Here is a 16,261-nt window from a genome sequence, read left to right on the forward strand (position 1 = left end):
CCTCTATGGAGAGTTAGGAGCACCGAGTTTCTGGGAACGAACATGACAGATGCTGGTCCATCAACACCACCAGTCTGGTCAAGAAAGCACAGCAGCATCTCCATTTTCTGAGAAGATTGTTGTGAGTGAGGCTCTTCCTCCCCTCATTTTAACCAAGTTTTACTGGAGCACCACCGAGAGTGTCCTGACCAAGTGCATCACCATCTGGTATGGGAATTACAAGGCAGCTGACCGCAAGTCCCTACAAAGGCTTGGGAGGGCTCTGCTGAAAGGATCCTTGGGGTCTCTCTTCCACCCATTAGAGATATTTATCAGGAGCGCTGTGTACACAGGGCCCTTAGCATTGTCAATGGTCTTTGATCTCTCTCATCTCTTTTATCTCCCACCATCAGACAGAAGTACTGTAGCATTAAGGCAAGAACTGCTGGATGGAAAACAATTTCTTCTCCCAGGCTATAAGACTACAGAACTCGCTGCCACCACCCAGGTCTCATCACGTACGAAGCGCCAGTAGCGTTATACTGTTCACTTTGTAACTTATATCGTATGTGTATCTGATTTCTTGTTAGTTTATTTGTGATATTACTTTATGTGTTATGCGTGTGAGTTAGATGTGCTGAGATGCATACCTTAGCCCAGAGGAACATCGTTTGATTTGGCAGTATACATGTGTACCATTGAATGACAATAAACTGACCTTGAACTTGAAAGTACTTACTGCCAAGCTCAAGGGCACCTTGTATCCCACTGTTAGAAGAGTGTTGAACAGTCCCCTAGTATGAATACATGAACTCTTGGCCTCAGAATCTGTCTCAGCACAGCTCTTGTGTCTCACTGTCCTCCTGCCTACACTGCACTTTCTCTGTAAATCTAACACTAGATTCTGCATTATTGCTGTTTTCCCTTGTACTACCTCAATGTGCGGTTGTCATGAATGTTATGCAAAACAAAATGTTTCATTGTACCTTGGTACTTCTGATAAGAATAAACCCATTTAGCATATCAGTCCAAACTGGCTAAACCCTTGACCAACACTCCTCTTGAAACATCTACCTGCGATTTCCTTTAGAATCTTAGCAGGTCAGGCAGCATCTATGGAAATTAATAGACAGTCAACACGTCAGGGTCTCAGCCCGAAAGGTTGACTGCCTATTCATTGCCACAGACGCTACCTGGCCTGCTGAGTAACTCCAGCATTTTGTATGTGTTGCTCTGGATTTCCAGCGTCTGCAGACTTTCTCATATCTATCCTTTAGAATCTTATTTACTTCAATGGAGTTGCTTCTTATTGTTCAAAACTTCAGAGTGTAAATCAATTTGCTTTGGTGTGTCCTTATGGGATCACATGGGGAACCTCCTTGAACTATCCCCAGGGAGGCTCTGCACATTCCTCTTTCTACAGAGACTACAACACTCCTGATGTGGCCTCAACAAGCTGGGGTTGGTATGGTAGCATAGTGGTCAGCACAACGCTTCACCGTACCAGCGACCTGGGTTCAATTCCAGTCGCTCTCTCCATTTCTGCTGGGAAATGGGTTTCTTCCCACGTTCGAAGGATGTAGGATAATTCACCATTGTAAATTAGTTAAATCAGGTGGGCCAGAAGGCTGAATCAATGAGTAAATAAATAAATGAATAAATTCCCCTCGACTCTCACTTCTCACTAGGTTCTTCACTCCCGTACTCCATCTCTGCAATATAAGTACATAGTGTTACTGAAAATAGAAACAGTAATTGCTAGAGATAAACTAGCAGGTGTCAGGGGAAGAAGTCAACAGTTCAGTTCTGAGATCCCTTGACTGAGCTGAGAAAGAGGGAGAGGAATTTCTCACACAGGGTGAGATAAGCTCCTTCCTCTCAGTTCCATTTACCTTCTGATCTGTCCATGGTTCCTGCACGTTTGGAACCATTGCTTCAGGATTCCAAAGCAAACAGGCATTTCCAGTTTCCTGCTGTTGCTCCACCTGTTTACATCCATCTGCAGACTCCTCAAGTTTCCACCTGGCGATATATCATCTATGAGCCTGGATAAGGTCCACCCTGCCTTTTCACCAGGGCCTGTAGCACACCTTGTGAACAACTCGGCTCAGTGCCACTCTATCACCAGCATGCCAGCCCAAAAATGAGGCAACTGTTTCTACGCTGGTCCATGGGCTCCTCTTATGCCAAAGTGGAGTAACACCTTATATTCTGTCTGGAAAGCCTCCAGCCTGATGGCATCGATTTCTCCTTCTGGTAAACACACTCCCAACCCCCTTCCTCTGTTCCCTGCTCTGATCTTTTATCTCTTCCCACAAGCCTATTACCTCCCCCTGGGTCCCCTCCTCTCCCTTTCTCCTATGGTCCATTCTCCTCTCCTATCAGATTCTTTCTTCTCCAGCCCTAACCTTTCCCATCCACTTGGCTCCACCTATCCAGCTAACCTCCCCCCCATCTTTTTATTCTAACATCTTCCCTCTTCCTTTCAGTCCTGAAGATGGGTCTCAGCCCGATACATGACTGTTTGTTCATTTCCCTAGATGACGTATCACATCAACTCCTGGCAGCTCCTGCAGCCAAGCTGATGCAAAATGTACTGCTTCGCATTCCTTTGGACCACATCCGCAAAGCCGAGAGTGGGATCTTAATGTCTGGGCAGCCCAGGATCTCCACATTCATCACCCAGGTCTGTGACCCCGGGTGCATCCATTGTCTACTTAGACAGACAGAGACATTAATAATTAGATGCTGCCTGACCTGCTCAGTTCCTCCAGCATTTTGTGTGTGTTGCTCTGGATTTCCAACAAGCACTTTCTCCTGTTTGTACTCTCGGCTTTCTGATCTCTAATCAGCCCTCAACCATGCGCCTTAATTCTTTGATCTAATGGCCTTAGTGAATGATTTTGAAAATTCAGTCCTACTATGTTCACTGGTTCCCCATCTGCCAAACCAAAACATTTTGAGATTAATTACAGGGCAATAGGATATTGTATTAGAGTGTTGCAAGGCCTACATTTGGAGATTACAGTGGGCAGTTGATCAATGATGGTCCATAGGCCTTCTGCTACACAATTGTCCTGTTGATTATGTCATATTGCCCAATCATCGAAGATGCATTTTCAGCCCATCTCATCCATGTTTACTGTAATAGTTATCTATGTCAACACGAGGAAATCTGCAGATGCTGGAAATTCAAACAACAACACACACAAAATGTTGGTGGAACACAGCAGGCCAGGCAGCATTTTGTGTGTATTGTAGTTATCTATGTCATCTCATTTAACTACACCCCCTCTGCCTTTCCTATACAGATTCCTGTTTGTTTTCAGAATCAGAATCCAGTTTATTATCACCAGCTTGTGGCGTGAAATTTGTTAACTTAGCAGCAGCAGTTCATTGCAATACATAATCTAGCAGAGAGAGAAAAAAATAATAATAAATAAACAAGTAAACCAGTTACGTATATTGAATAGATTATTTTAAAATGTGCAAAAACAGAAATACTGTAAACAGTATTAAAAAAATGAGTCAGGAATCAGATGGCAGAGGGGAAGAAGCTGTTCCTGAATCGCTGAGTGTGTGCCTTCTGGCTTCTGAAGTCTCCTACCTGACAGTAACAGTAAACATTATAAACATTGTAATTGTATCTGTCTCCACTATCTCCTCTGGCAGCTTGTTCCAAATATTCAGCACCCTGTGTGAAAAGCTCACCCCTCAGAAGGCCTTTTAAAATTCATAACATAAGAATATAAGAAATAGGAGGAGGAAGAGGCCATATGGCCCATCGAGCCTGCTCCGCCATTCAATAAGATTATGTCTGATCTGGCCATGGACTCATCTCCACCTACCTGCCTTTCCCCATAACCCTTAATTCCCCTATTATCCAAAATTCTATCCAACCTTGTCTTAAATACAATTACTGATGTAGCCTCCACTGCTTCATTGGGCAGAGAGTTCCACAGATTCACCACTCTCTGGGAAAAGCAGTTCCTCCTCATCTCAGTCCTAAATCCACTCCCCCAAATCTTGAGGCTATGCCCCCTAGTTCTAGTCTCACCTACCCGAGGAAACAACTTTCCTGCCTCTATCTTATCTATCCCTTTCACAATTTTATATGTATCTATAAGATCTCTCATTCTTCTGAATTCCAGTGAGTACAGTCCCAGGTGATTCAATCTCTCCTCATAGTCTAACCCCTTCATCTCTGGAATCAACCTGGTGAACCTCCTCTGCACCACCTCCAAAGCCAGTATTATCCTTCCTCAAGGAAGGAGACCAGAACTGCACGCAATACTCCAGGTGCAGCCTCTGAATTCGTTACTTTTCACCTTAAATCTGTACCCTCTAGTTCCACAATCCCTTGCCTGGGGGTTGGGGACCTTCATAATCTTATATGCCTTTATAAGGTCACCCCTCAGCTCCTATGTTCCAATGAGAATAAACCCAGCCTATCCAATCTCTCCTTGTAACTAAAACCCTCCATTCCAGGCAACATCTGTTGAACACCTTTTACATTCTCTATAATTATACACTTTCTGTAATTTAATTTTTCTATAGTTATCATGTATTGCATTGTACTGCTGCCTCAAAGTTAACAAATTTCATGACATATGATATTAAACCTGATTCTGTACTCTTACATCTTCACTACTCTAACCCACTCTATTACCACCTGTATTGCTGATTTCAGGGAGCTATTAACTGACATACCAGGGTCTTCCATTATTCCAGCATTCCTATGGTCCCTGCCATTTACTCTACATATCTCACCAGAATTTGACTCCACACTTGCCTGGAGTAAATTCCACCTGCCACTATTCTGCCCAACTTTCCACCTGATCTACCTTCCCCTGTGTCCTCAACCAGTCTTCATCACTCTCAACTATATCTTTTCCTTCCATCTTCTAAATCCAGAACACTTACGTTCTCATCCAAATCAAATACACGGAATGTCCCAGCACTGATCCCAGCAGTACTCCACTTGTTACAGGGTTCCAGTCAGAAGGTCAACCGTCCACCAGCCCCTGCTTACCACCACCAAGCCAATTTTGGATCCATTTTGCCAGCATGCCTCAGACTCCTTGAGCCCGAACTTTTTGGGACTAGTCTGGATAAAAAGCCTTGCTGACATCCGTGAAAACTGTGCCTACTGCTGTGACTTCTTCAGTTTTGTTTTCAGTGAGAAAAGAAAGGAAATGTTTATTCCATTAATCAGTGACAACTAATCTAAGTGTGGTCTCTCAGTGCACCCTGGGTCCAGAGCAATCCACTCAGACCTGACAGTCTCTTGGCCCTGGTGAACCTGTCACACATTTATGATTTATTAGAAAAACTGACAGATTTGCATTTATTTAAGGATACCACAATGTCTGAAAGCAATTTGTCAGTAACTAAATAAATTATTTGTAACCAATCCTTCATCAGCTGCTGATTGCAGTCTTGTTGCAAACACAGCATGTAAATTGAGCACAGCAAGCTCCCTGAACACGACGCCAGGGCAAGGTGGTCCTGCTGGTTCTGCTGGTGCTTTTAGTGATGTCCAGGATCAGTCTCCTGCTGCCTTCCCAGTTCCCATCTCATGGGTATGGCTGCCATCGCAATGCAGGTAGCTGGCCACTCTCACACAATGGCTCTGACTGCCAGTAGGTAGACGTGGCTCCTGGTTTACAAGACAAAGATCCGATTTTGCTCTCTCTCCGCAATGGTCACTCCTCCCTCCGAGGCTATGAAGACTGCCTGGGCTGCTGTGCTCCATGCCTACTTATATGGTGAACTGATAAGTGAGGCTTTGGGCCTACTCTGGATGGTTCCAGGACTCAGACCTGAGGACTCAATATTGGTTCACATTGTTGTTGTTTGCTTCAATTGTTTACATGATTTGCATTTTTTTTTTCTTTCCCTTGCGTGTTGGTCTTTTATTTTCTTTCTTTAATTGCATTCTTTTAGTTTTCTTGCTTTGTGGCAGCCTGTGAGCGAGGAAATCTCAAGGTTGTATAATTTATACATTCTTTGATAATAAATGTACTTTGAATCTTCGCAAATGTCTTTGACAACTGCAACAATCCCAGCAACTCTAGGAAAATGGTCAGAATTTTGCAAATATTGTGAAAAAAAATGGAAAATGTTATTTTTAAGCACTTAACCTTTTTTAGTAGGCTGTCAAATGGAGAGTGGGGAAGATGGCACTGCTCTCTCAGTACCAGGAGGAGACTGTTGGAGCAGCCGGGGGGTCCACATAGTTTCCAATGAATAGGATTTATGTGGGGGTGTTCTACAGTGGGGCTGGTGATGTGGGGAGATATACTCCAGTCACTAGAGGATATGGTCCCAGGAGCCTCTCTGGATTGTGCCTTGTGATTTCTTTACTTTTCCAGTACAGTGTTAGCTTTTCTTTAGATCCAAAGGATCCTTCGATGCACTGCATAGCATCAGGGGACAGAGGTGGATAGTCAGCGCATCTAGAAGACATTCTTCCTGAGACAGTCTGGCCCTTACATCTCTTCCAACCTCTCCACCCAGCTGGCACTACCACACAAAATGGCTGCTTGACGTGTGCCCTCAGATCCAAGTCTCTGAACAGATCAACCCTCCGCACTTCCATATCATTCTTAAAGTGCTTCACATAAGTGCAAACACGGAACTAGAACCTGAAACTCCCCACCAATTGAATTCTAGAATAAAAACAGATAGAGCATTTTGCAACTTACTTTGAACAATTTTACGTGCACTCTGCAGAGAGATATGTTGCTCAGCACATCAGCTTCAGCCATACCTTCCCTTATCCTTCCTAACTCCCATCAGCACAACCCTCTAATCACTTGCTCCCTCTATTAGCCATGAAATGTCTCCTTGCTAGCTACCTCTATGGTCCTAAACGTAACTGTGGTGAACTACATATGCCTGTCTGGACACGCCCCCTGCTGACTACTCCTGTGGCTCCTCCCACAGACCCCGGTATAAAGGCGATTGAGGTCTGAGCCCGGCCTCTCTGTCTCCAGGATGTAGTATGGTGGTCAACCACTGCTTGTTCCTTCTTCCGGTCAATAAAAGCCAATATCTCGCCTTTACGTCTCAGAGAGAGTTATTGATGGTGCATCAATCGTGACATCCTTCGCACTATGAAGTGAAAAAGGTAAATTCCCATCTCATTCCTGGCTGGTCAGCTTTTCTCTTTCCTGGCTTCTGTCTTCATGCTGGGAGGTCATCTCCTTGTAGAGAGAGGCAGGTTACCTGTCCTCTCCTGATAGCTCCACTTACTGTGGACAAGAACTGTGAACTTGGCACAAGAGTTCAAAGTTCAAAGTAAATTCATTATCAAAGTGCATGAATGTCACTATACACAACCCTGATGTCTTGCAGGCATACTCAATAAATCCATAATAGAACAGTATCGATAATAGAATCAATGAAAGACCGCACCAACTTGGGTATTCAACCAGTGTGCAAAAGACAACAAACTATGCGTACAAAAATAAATAAGAATAATAATAAATAATCAATAAATATCAAGAACATGAGATGAAAGAGTCCTTGAAAGTGAGTCCTTAGGTTGTGGGAACCCCACAATGATGGGGTATGTGATCTCAGTGAAGTTATACCCTTTGGTTGAAGAGCCAGCTGGTTGAGGGGTAATAACTGTTACTGAATTTGGTGGTGTGAGTCCTGAGGCTCCTGTACCTCCTTCCTGATGGCGGCAGCAAGAAGAGAGCAATTCCTGGTTGGTGGGAACCCTTGATGATGATGCTGCTTTCCTGCGACTATGCTTCGTGTAGATGTGCTCAATGTTTGGGAGGGCTTTACCCATAATGGACTGGGCTGTATCCACTACTTTTTGTAGAATTTTCCATTCAAGGGCATTGGTGTTCCCATACCAGGTTGTGATGAAGCCAGTCAATACACTCTCCACTACACAGCTATAGAAGTTTGTTAAAGTTTTGCATATCATGCCGAATCTACATAAACTACTATGGATGGAGTGGCACTGCCGTGTTTTTGTCATAATTGCACTTACATGCTGGGCCCAGGACAGGTCCTCAGAGATAATAACACTGAGGAATTTGAAGTCGCTAATCCTCTCCACCTCTGATCACCCTCTGAACTTTTGCTGACAATCAAGAATTGTTCAATTGGATAACAAGATGTATGTTGGCTTTGCAGTTGGTGCCCAATGCTGAAAGCCAACGACAGGTGTAAGGGTGAGACTGCTTGGAGATGAAGGTCTTGGAGAACTTTGGAGAACTGACAATGGGAACTCAAGACCTGCCAAAAACAGGACCATCTTGCTTTATTCCTTGATGACAAAAGAGACTACTCATGCTTGAATCTGGGGCAACAAAGAAGCTGGAGGAACTCAATAGGTCAAGCAAGATCTGCAGAGGAAAATGGGCAAGACCCTTCACCTGGGCTGAGAGAGGGGGGAAAAGTAGCCGGTACAGAGAAATGATAAGAAGGGATGGAATAGGACCAGACAAGCCATAGGTCCATCCAGAGGAGGTGATGATAGATGATGGAGTGAAGAGTGGGACTAACAACAGAAGCTGATAGGTGGAGGTAATAAAGGGCTACAGATGGTGGAATCAGATAGGAAAAGAAGATGGAAGATGGAAATAAGCAAAGAAGGTGGAGAGGGGACCCAATGGACAGATGATGTGGATGGAGGAGGTGCAGGGTAAAGGGGAGATTGGAGGCTGGGGTGGGTGTAGGAGGAACTGGGTGGATTAGGAGGAGGGAGGCAGGGAGGGAGAGGGAGAGGGAGAGGGAGAGAGGGAGAGAGAGAGGGAGGGAGAGGGAGAGAGGGGGGAGGGAGAGAGAGGGAGAGGGAGAGGGAGAGGGAGAGGGAGAGGGAGAGGGAGAGAGAGAGAGAGAGAGAGAGAGAGAGAGAGAGAGAGAGAGAGACATGAACAGAGGAGCAGGTTACCTGAAATTGGAGAATTCAATGTTGACTCTGCAAATTTTACAACACCCATTCAGAATACCAGGTGCTGGTCCTCTGATTTGTGACTGGCCTCACCCTGGCAGTGGAGGACGCCAAGGACTGTTAGGTCAGTGTAGCAAAGGGAAGCGAATTAAAATGGCTGGTGAGCACAGGCACAATACGGTCACCTAGCCTGTGTTCGGTCTCACTGATGTAGAGGAGGCCACAACACGTGTATCAAATGCGATAAACCAGATTGGAGGAGATGCAGGTGAATGTCTCCCACACCTGAGACAGCTGTGGGGACTTGGATGGTGGCGAGGGAGGAAATGGAGGGGCAGACATTATGCCTCAGTATTTCTATCACACCTCTGTGATTTGCCTCCACATCTACTCTGCTACCTCCCACTGACTACTGGGACCCCCAACACAATGATTATCCTTTTGCATTTCCTTGGGGCCTTCTTTATTGATTTATTTAGAGGTATATCTCCTTCAGCCCAACAAGCTCACACTGCCCAGTTATACTCATGTGACCAATTAATCTACTAGCCCGTACGTCTTTGGAACATGAGAGGAAACCGAGGGAGCCCACCCAGTCATGGGGAGAATGTCTAAACTCTTTATAGACAGCGCAGGAATCGAGACCTGATTGCTGACATGTTAATAGTGTTATGCTAACCACTACGCTACCATGAGGGTCTTTTAGCCTCATCACTGTAATGCCGTCTCTCTGCTAGGACTCAAGAAGATTCCAGGCGCTGGAACGTGAGATGCCAGTCCTGGTTTTCCTTCAACCATCGCTCTGTGACAGCCCAACATTGCAATCCCTCTGTGAATGAGCCTGAAGATAAATGGCCACAAAATGAGTCACACTAAAAAGAGTAATATTACCACTCAGACATATCGGCTTTTGTCTGGGGATAGATGGGCAGGGAGCTGGTGTGAGAATAGATCGAAGTGAAGATAGATGGAGAGGGAGAGATAGGATTGTGGGTAAAATGGTTCAAAGGTCATAAAGTCAGAATGTTTTACAACAACTGAAACTTCTTAAGTCAGAGACATGAGAGATTTTGCAGATGCTGGAAATCTTGAGCAACACACACACACACACACACACACACATTCCTGGGGGAGCTGAAGAAGGGCCCCAGCCTGAGATGTCAACTGTTCATTTCCCTCCATTAACGCTGCCCGACCTGCTGAGTTTTCCTAGCATTTTGCGAGTGTTGCCTGACCTTTCTGAAGTTGGCTGTTTCCCAAGGGTCAGTAGCCGGAGGACAGCAACTGGAAGGACGTGGGGAGAAAGCCCGAAGTAAACACGGAATTGCTCCTACGCTGGGAATTGGTGAGGTCTGCAAGCTCTGCTGGAGGAGACACATTGAGGTGAAACTTTTGAAAAGAGAGCTGGTTAGACTGCTGAAAAAGGTGAAAATTGCAGGGCTAATGAGAATTGCGGCTAATTGCCAAGCACTTTTGAAATGCTGACGCGTGTGTTGGGATGAGGGGCTTCTTGTTCCTTGAGTTTAAAATTCTGCTGTTGTAACAAGATTGCAAAATACAGAGTGCTAATGAAACACTTCTAAAAATGTATTAATTTCCAATAATAAATGTAGAGGGAGTAATTATTAATACAGTCCATTAATAGGACAAGGTAAAATACATATCTAATTAGGAAGATCAGATTTCTATGTCTAAACAAGCACAACTTGGAAACTATACTTACACCAACAATAAAATAGAATCTTACTTTGATGAAATTCAGAGAATGATCATTATCCTATTAGCAACAACATTAATGTTTAGTGTAATTGCATACCAATTATATATGTAAATTCTGCTAATCTGAAGATATGCTAATATGAGGCGTGGTGGATTGTAAACCACCTCTTCGCAGTTCTCTGGCGTCCGCTCTATGAGACACAGTGCTTGCCAAGGAAACATTCGCGGGTTTTAATGGCTTCCGTCAAGAATGGATTGGACCATCTGATGGTGTCCCCAGGCCGGGGGATTTTCACCGACTCTGCCCTCTGACGAAGAGAGACGAGAGCACCAGTGTTCGGGGTCTTCCTCTCAAATTCACCCTGCGACTGCATGGATTTTCCTCCCCAGTCCCAAATACTTTTGGGATGCAGAGAGTACTAGAGCACGAAAACAGGCCCTTCAGCCCATATGGCCCATACTGACCAACATACCCACCTAAGCTAGTCCCAAATGCCCACATTTGCCCCCTAACCCTCTCTAAACCTTTTCTACCTACATGCCTGACCAAATGACTTTTATGCTGATGACTTGTCCTGACGAACGGTCTGGGCCCAAAACGTCAACTGTACTTCTTCCTATAGATGCTGCCTGGCCTGCTGCGATCCACCGGCATTTTGTGTGTGTGGTTTGAATTTCAAGAATCTGCAGCTTTCCTCATGTTTGACTTTTATACTAATTCGTATAATTTATTTAGCAATACAGTACAGAGAAGGCCATTCGGGCCCTTTGAGCCACGTTGCCCCAGACAAACCTCATTGACCCTGACCTAATCACGGGACAATTTACAATGATCCTGTTAACCTACCTGGTATGACATTGGACTGTGGGAGGAAACTGGAGTTCCAGGGGAAAACTCATATGGGGAGGACGTACAGAGTCTGCTTACAGGGCGGTGCTGGAATTGAACTCCGAGCTCCAGAATGCCTTGAGCTGTAAAAGCCTTGCGCCAACCAATACGCTACCGTGGCATCTACTAACACTACTACAGCACCAGGGACCCCGGTTCAGTTTTGCCGCTGTCTGTGGGGCGTTTGTTCTTCCTCCCTGCGACTACGTGGGTTTCTCCCGGCTGCTCTGGTTTCCACCTATATCCCAATGACGCACCGGTCAATCGGTCAGTTGGTCGACACATGGGTATAATTGGGTGGCACGGGCTTGTTGGGCTGAAGGGCCTGTTCCCATGCCATATCTCTCAATAAGCAACAATAAGTGTTTGTGTTCCCACCTCTACCACCTCCAAGTACCCACTATGTCCACTTTAAATCATCCCCCTCCCACCTTAATCCCATGTCCTCTGGTTTTTGTCCCTTTTCCTGGGAGGTTAACTGCTCGTTGTAAATTGCCTCAAGTGCGTAGGTGGATGGTGGTAGACTCTGTTGGTGTTTGTGGGGGGGGGGGAATGCGTGGGGAATGTAGGAGAGAATAGGGTTCAAGAGAAATCACTGGGTGAGTGAGATAGCTCCAAGACTGGACAAAGCCTAAATGGGCTGAATGGCCTCCTTCTGTATTGGGAGAAACTTAGATCTGAGAACAGCTGGGCTGCGGAGCTGGGGGTCATGCCCAGAAACTGGATTGGAGGGTCAGCCTCCAGCTTCGAACGCCAAGCTCCCACAGACGATCTGCCCCATGGGAAGAGCAAACCCCCTCGAACAGCCATGCTAAACAAAATGGCCGCCGGGCCACCCAAGCCTCCCCCCTTACACCAGCTTGTTCCGTTCATTATGGAAACATCCACAAACCTGGCTACTCCTTTACGATGCAATCTTCATGTATTTTGTAATTTATAGTAATTTTTAAGTCTTCCACTGTGCCGTTACTTCAAAACACCAAATTTCATGTCATTTAAGTCAGAATCGGAGTCAGGTTTAATATCACTGGCATACGTCGTGAAATTTTATGATTGTGCTGCAGCAGTACAGTTCAATGGAAGATAATATAGAAAAAACTGCAATTTACAGTAAGTATATATTTACATTAAATAGTTCAATTAAATAAGTAGTGCAAAAACAGAACTTAAAGAAAATAGTGAGGTAGTGTTCATGGGTTCAATGTCCATTCAGATGAGAGAGGGGAAGAAGCTGTTCCTGAATCATTGAGTGTGTGTTTTCAGGCTTCTGTACCTTCTTCCTGATGGTAGCAATGAGAAGAGGGCATGTCCTGGGTGGTGGGGGTCCTTAATGACAGATGACCACCACTTGCGATGCCCTGGAGAGAACTGAGGAGATGCTGTCAGCTTCTTCCCAGACTGGAGAGCGTCACACAAGTAAAATGGTTTTGTAGATGGAGAAACGTGTGGTGAAAGATGGTGAAGGGTGAGTGCCTTCACTCAAGTGTTCGTTGGCACAGAATGATTCATTTGGACAATGTCCACCCTGACTTCTAGCTGACATCTGTTTTTTATCCATTGGTACTCAAATCAGCCGCTGCACTTTCTACAACAGCAACTACAGTCCAGAAATGTCGATTGCCCAGAAGGGTCTTGGCCCAAAATGCCAGCTGTTTATTCCCCTACGTAGCTGCTGCTTGACCTGCTGAATTCATCCAGTATTTGTGTCTTTTGCGATATCTCAAGCTGCTGTGTCTTAGTTTAGAGGAGAAAGGGATTCTCACAGCCACCTACATGGGGCCGCACCCGACTCAACAATTTAGATGAAGGCATTGAGAATAACATCAGCAAATTTGCTGATGATACTAAGCTGGGTGGCAGTGTGACATGTGATGAAGATGTTAGGAGAATTCAGGGTGACTTGGATAGGCTGGGTGAGTGGGCAGATACTTGGCAGATGTCGTTTAATGTGAATAAGTGTGAGGTTATCCACTTTGGGAGTAAGAACAGGAAGGCAGATTATTATCTAAACAGTGTAGAGTTAGGTAAGGGAGAAATACAAAGAGATCTAGGAGTCCTTGTTCATCAGTCACTGAAGGTGAATGAGCAAGTGCAGCAGGCAGTGAAGAAAGCTAATGGAATGTTGGCCTTTATTACAAAGGGAATTGAGTACAAGAGCAAGGAAATCCTCCTGCATTTGTAGAGAGCCCTGGTGAGACCACATCTGGAGTATTGTGTACAATTTTGGTCTCCAGGGTTACGGAAGGACATCCCGGCTGTAGAGGAAGTGCAGCATAGATTCATGAGGTTAATTCCTGGGATGTCTGGACTGTCTTATGCAGAGAGGTTGGAGAGACTGGGCTTGTACACGCTGGAATTAAGGAGATTGAGAGGGGATCTGATTGAAACATATAAGATTATTAAGGGATTGGACAAGATAGAGGCAGGAAATATGTTCCAGATGCTGGGAAAGTCCAGTACCAGAGGGCATGGTTTGAGAATAAGGGGTAGGTCATTTAGGACAGAGTTAAGGAAAAACTTCTTCTCCCAGAGAGTTGTGGGGGTGTGGAATGCACTGCCTCAGAAGGTAGTGGAGGCCAATTCTCTGGATGCTTTCAAGAAGGAGCTAGATAGGTATCTTATGGGTAGGGGAATCAAGGGATATGGGGACAAGGCAGGAACCGGGTATTGATAGTAGTTGATCAGGCATGATCTCAAAATGGCGGTGCAGGCTCGAAGGGCCAAATGGTCTACTTCTGCACCTATTGTCTATTGTCCGTTGACTCGATGAAGAGCCTGTGCCATTATCCAGGAAAGAAAGGAAGCAATCAGGAATGGAGTGAAGATCTCTCCACATAAATGCCTGACAACACCAATGTCCCCCTGTTCCATCTGGAGATAAATCAGACAGAATGGCACTGAGAGTGGGGTCAGGGTTCATGGGTGTGGAGGCCTCAGGCCCAGTAACTGTTGGTCCTTGAAGGAGAGATCTGACACTCTCATCTGAACAGGCTGCTTCACGACCAGCCGACCATCCTGGATGGAGATTTGCCTCAGCAGCAGGAAATGTGTCAACGAATTCTGGACAGGCGGTCAGAAACCAAATAAGGTTCTCCTCAAGCTGTTACAAAGTAAATCAGGTTATCTGGTACCTTAAGGTTGTTATAGCGGGGGGTGGGGAGTGGTTGGGGTGGTAATGGGGACAAGCTCCCACTATCTATTAAATGCTCCCGATACAACTCAAAGAGCCTCTGACAACCAAGTCCTGCCCCCGGCCTCCAAATGTGGCTTAGCTACGAAGCCTGGCGGAAACATTTCTATTGTTGGGAGAATAGGCAAAGGTGGGTTGCTGGTGCCTTAAAACCAGTCGCTTTGTGTAGATGGGGCTCATCAGCTGTGGTTGGCAGCTCATCTAGGAGTAGGAAAACTCTGATCTCAAACCCCCGCTGCCTTGTGGCTATACCCACTCAGGGGCAAGGCTTCAGGAGGAAATCCCGAGGGTAAATTCTGGAAATGAGACCCTAAAGCAATCCTACATTGAGTTCAATGTTGACTGACAACATCGGTGACGCTGCTGGTACCAAATTGTATCGGTCTCTGCTGTTCCTTTGAGTTCAACAGATGTGTAGAGAGGGGGGAGCCCGCTACATGGGCAACAGCTTGTTCTCCATATTGTACTGCCCAGGCTTGTGTATCTCGACAGCTACGATGTAACATCCATGGTTGACCCATATCCACAGAGGTCTCACTCAGACAGAGAGAGAGAGACAGTCATTCAGACAGAGACAGACAGTCACTCAGACAGAGAGAAAGACAGTCACTCAGACAGAGAGAGACAGACAGTCACTCGAATAGAAAGACAGGCTGCCAGACAGAGAAACAGACAGTCACTCGGACGGCTAGTCTGACAGACAGACTGTCAGACAGAAAGATGGGCAGTCACTCGGCCAGAGACAAGAATTAGGAAGACATCAAGTGGACACACAGACAGTTAAACCAACAGGTCGGCAAAAAGGTACTGAAGCATTCGGACTCACACAACCAGACTGTGCAACAGTTTCTTCCCCCAAGTCATCAGACTCCTCAATACTCAGAGTCTAGACTGACATCTACATCATTTATTATTATATTGTAATTTGTCCTCCACTGTGCCGATTGTCTTGTTTATTAACAGTGCCCTGCACTGTTCTGTGCACTTTATGTAGTCCTGTGCAGGTCTGTAGCCTAGTGCAGTTTTTATGTTGTTTTACGTTGTCCAGTGTAGCCTTGTGCTGTCTCACATAGTCTAGTGTAGTTTTGTGTTGTTTTATGTAGCACCAGGGTCCTGGAGGAACGTTGTTTAATTTTTACTGTGTACTGTACCAGCAGCTTATGGTCGAAATGACAATAAACTTGACTTGAACAGAGAGACAGTCACTCAGGCATGGAGAGAACGTCTCCATTAGTTGGAGAGTCTAGGATTAGAGGGAATTCCCTTTAGAACTGGGAAGAGGAGGAATTTCTTCAGCCAGGAGGTGGTGAATCTGTGGACTTTGTTGCCACAAGGGTTGTGGAGACCAAGTCACTGTTGTACAGAAGGCAGAGACTGATAATTTCTTGACTGGTGAAGGGGTTAAGAGTTATGGAAACAAGGCAGGAGAATTGGGTTAACAACTGGCCAAGTGGTCTAATTCTGCTCCGCCAGTCAGACACCGATAGATAGACAAATTTATCGTAAACCATGTAGTTTAACAGAGTGTTTCAAAGCTTCTGGGTTCAGAGAGGCTCCATATTACAAA

At 45.4% G+C, this 16,261-nt stretch overlaps 1 protein-coding gene across 1 annotated transcript in view; it reads right to left on the reverse strand.

Annotated features, from left to right (window-relative positions):
• LOC132382768 (protein shisa-9-like) overlaps positions 1–16,261 on the reverse strand; it is a 140,105-nt gene that overhangs the window by 76,251 nt on the left and 47,593 nt on the right. The window lies entirely within an intron of this gene.

This window comes from Hypanus sabinus, chromosome 29 (assembly GCF_030144855.1).
Source record: "Hypanus sabinus isolate sHypSab1 chromosome 29, sHypSab1.hap1, whole genome shotgun sequence".
NCBI classification, from domain to species: Eukaryota; Metazoa; Chordata; class Chondrichthyes; order Myliobatiformes; family Dasyatidae; genus Hypanus; species Hypanus sabinus.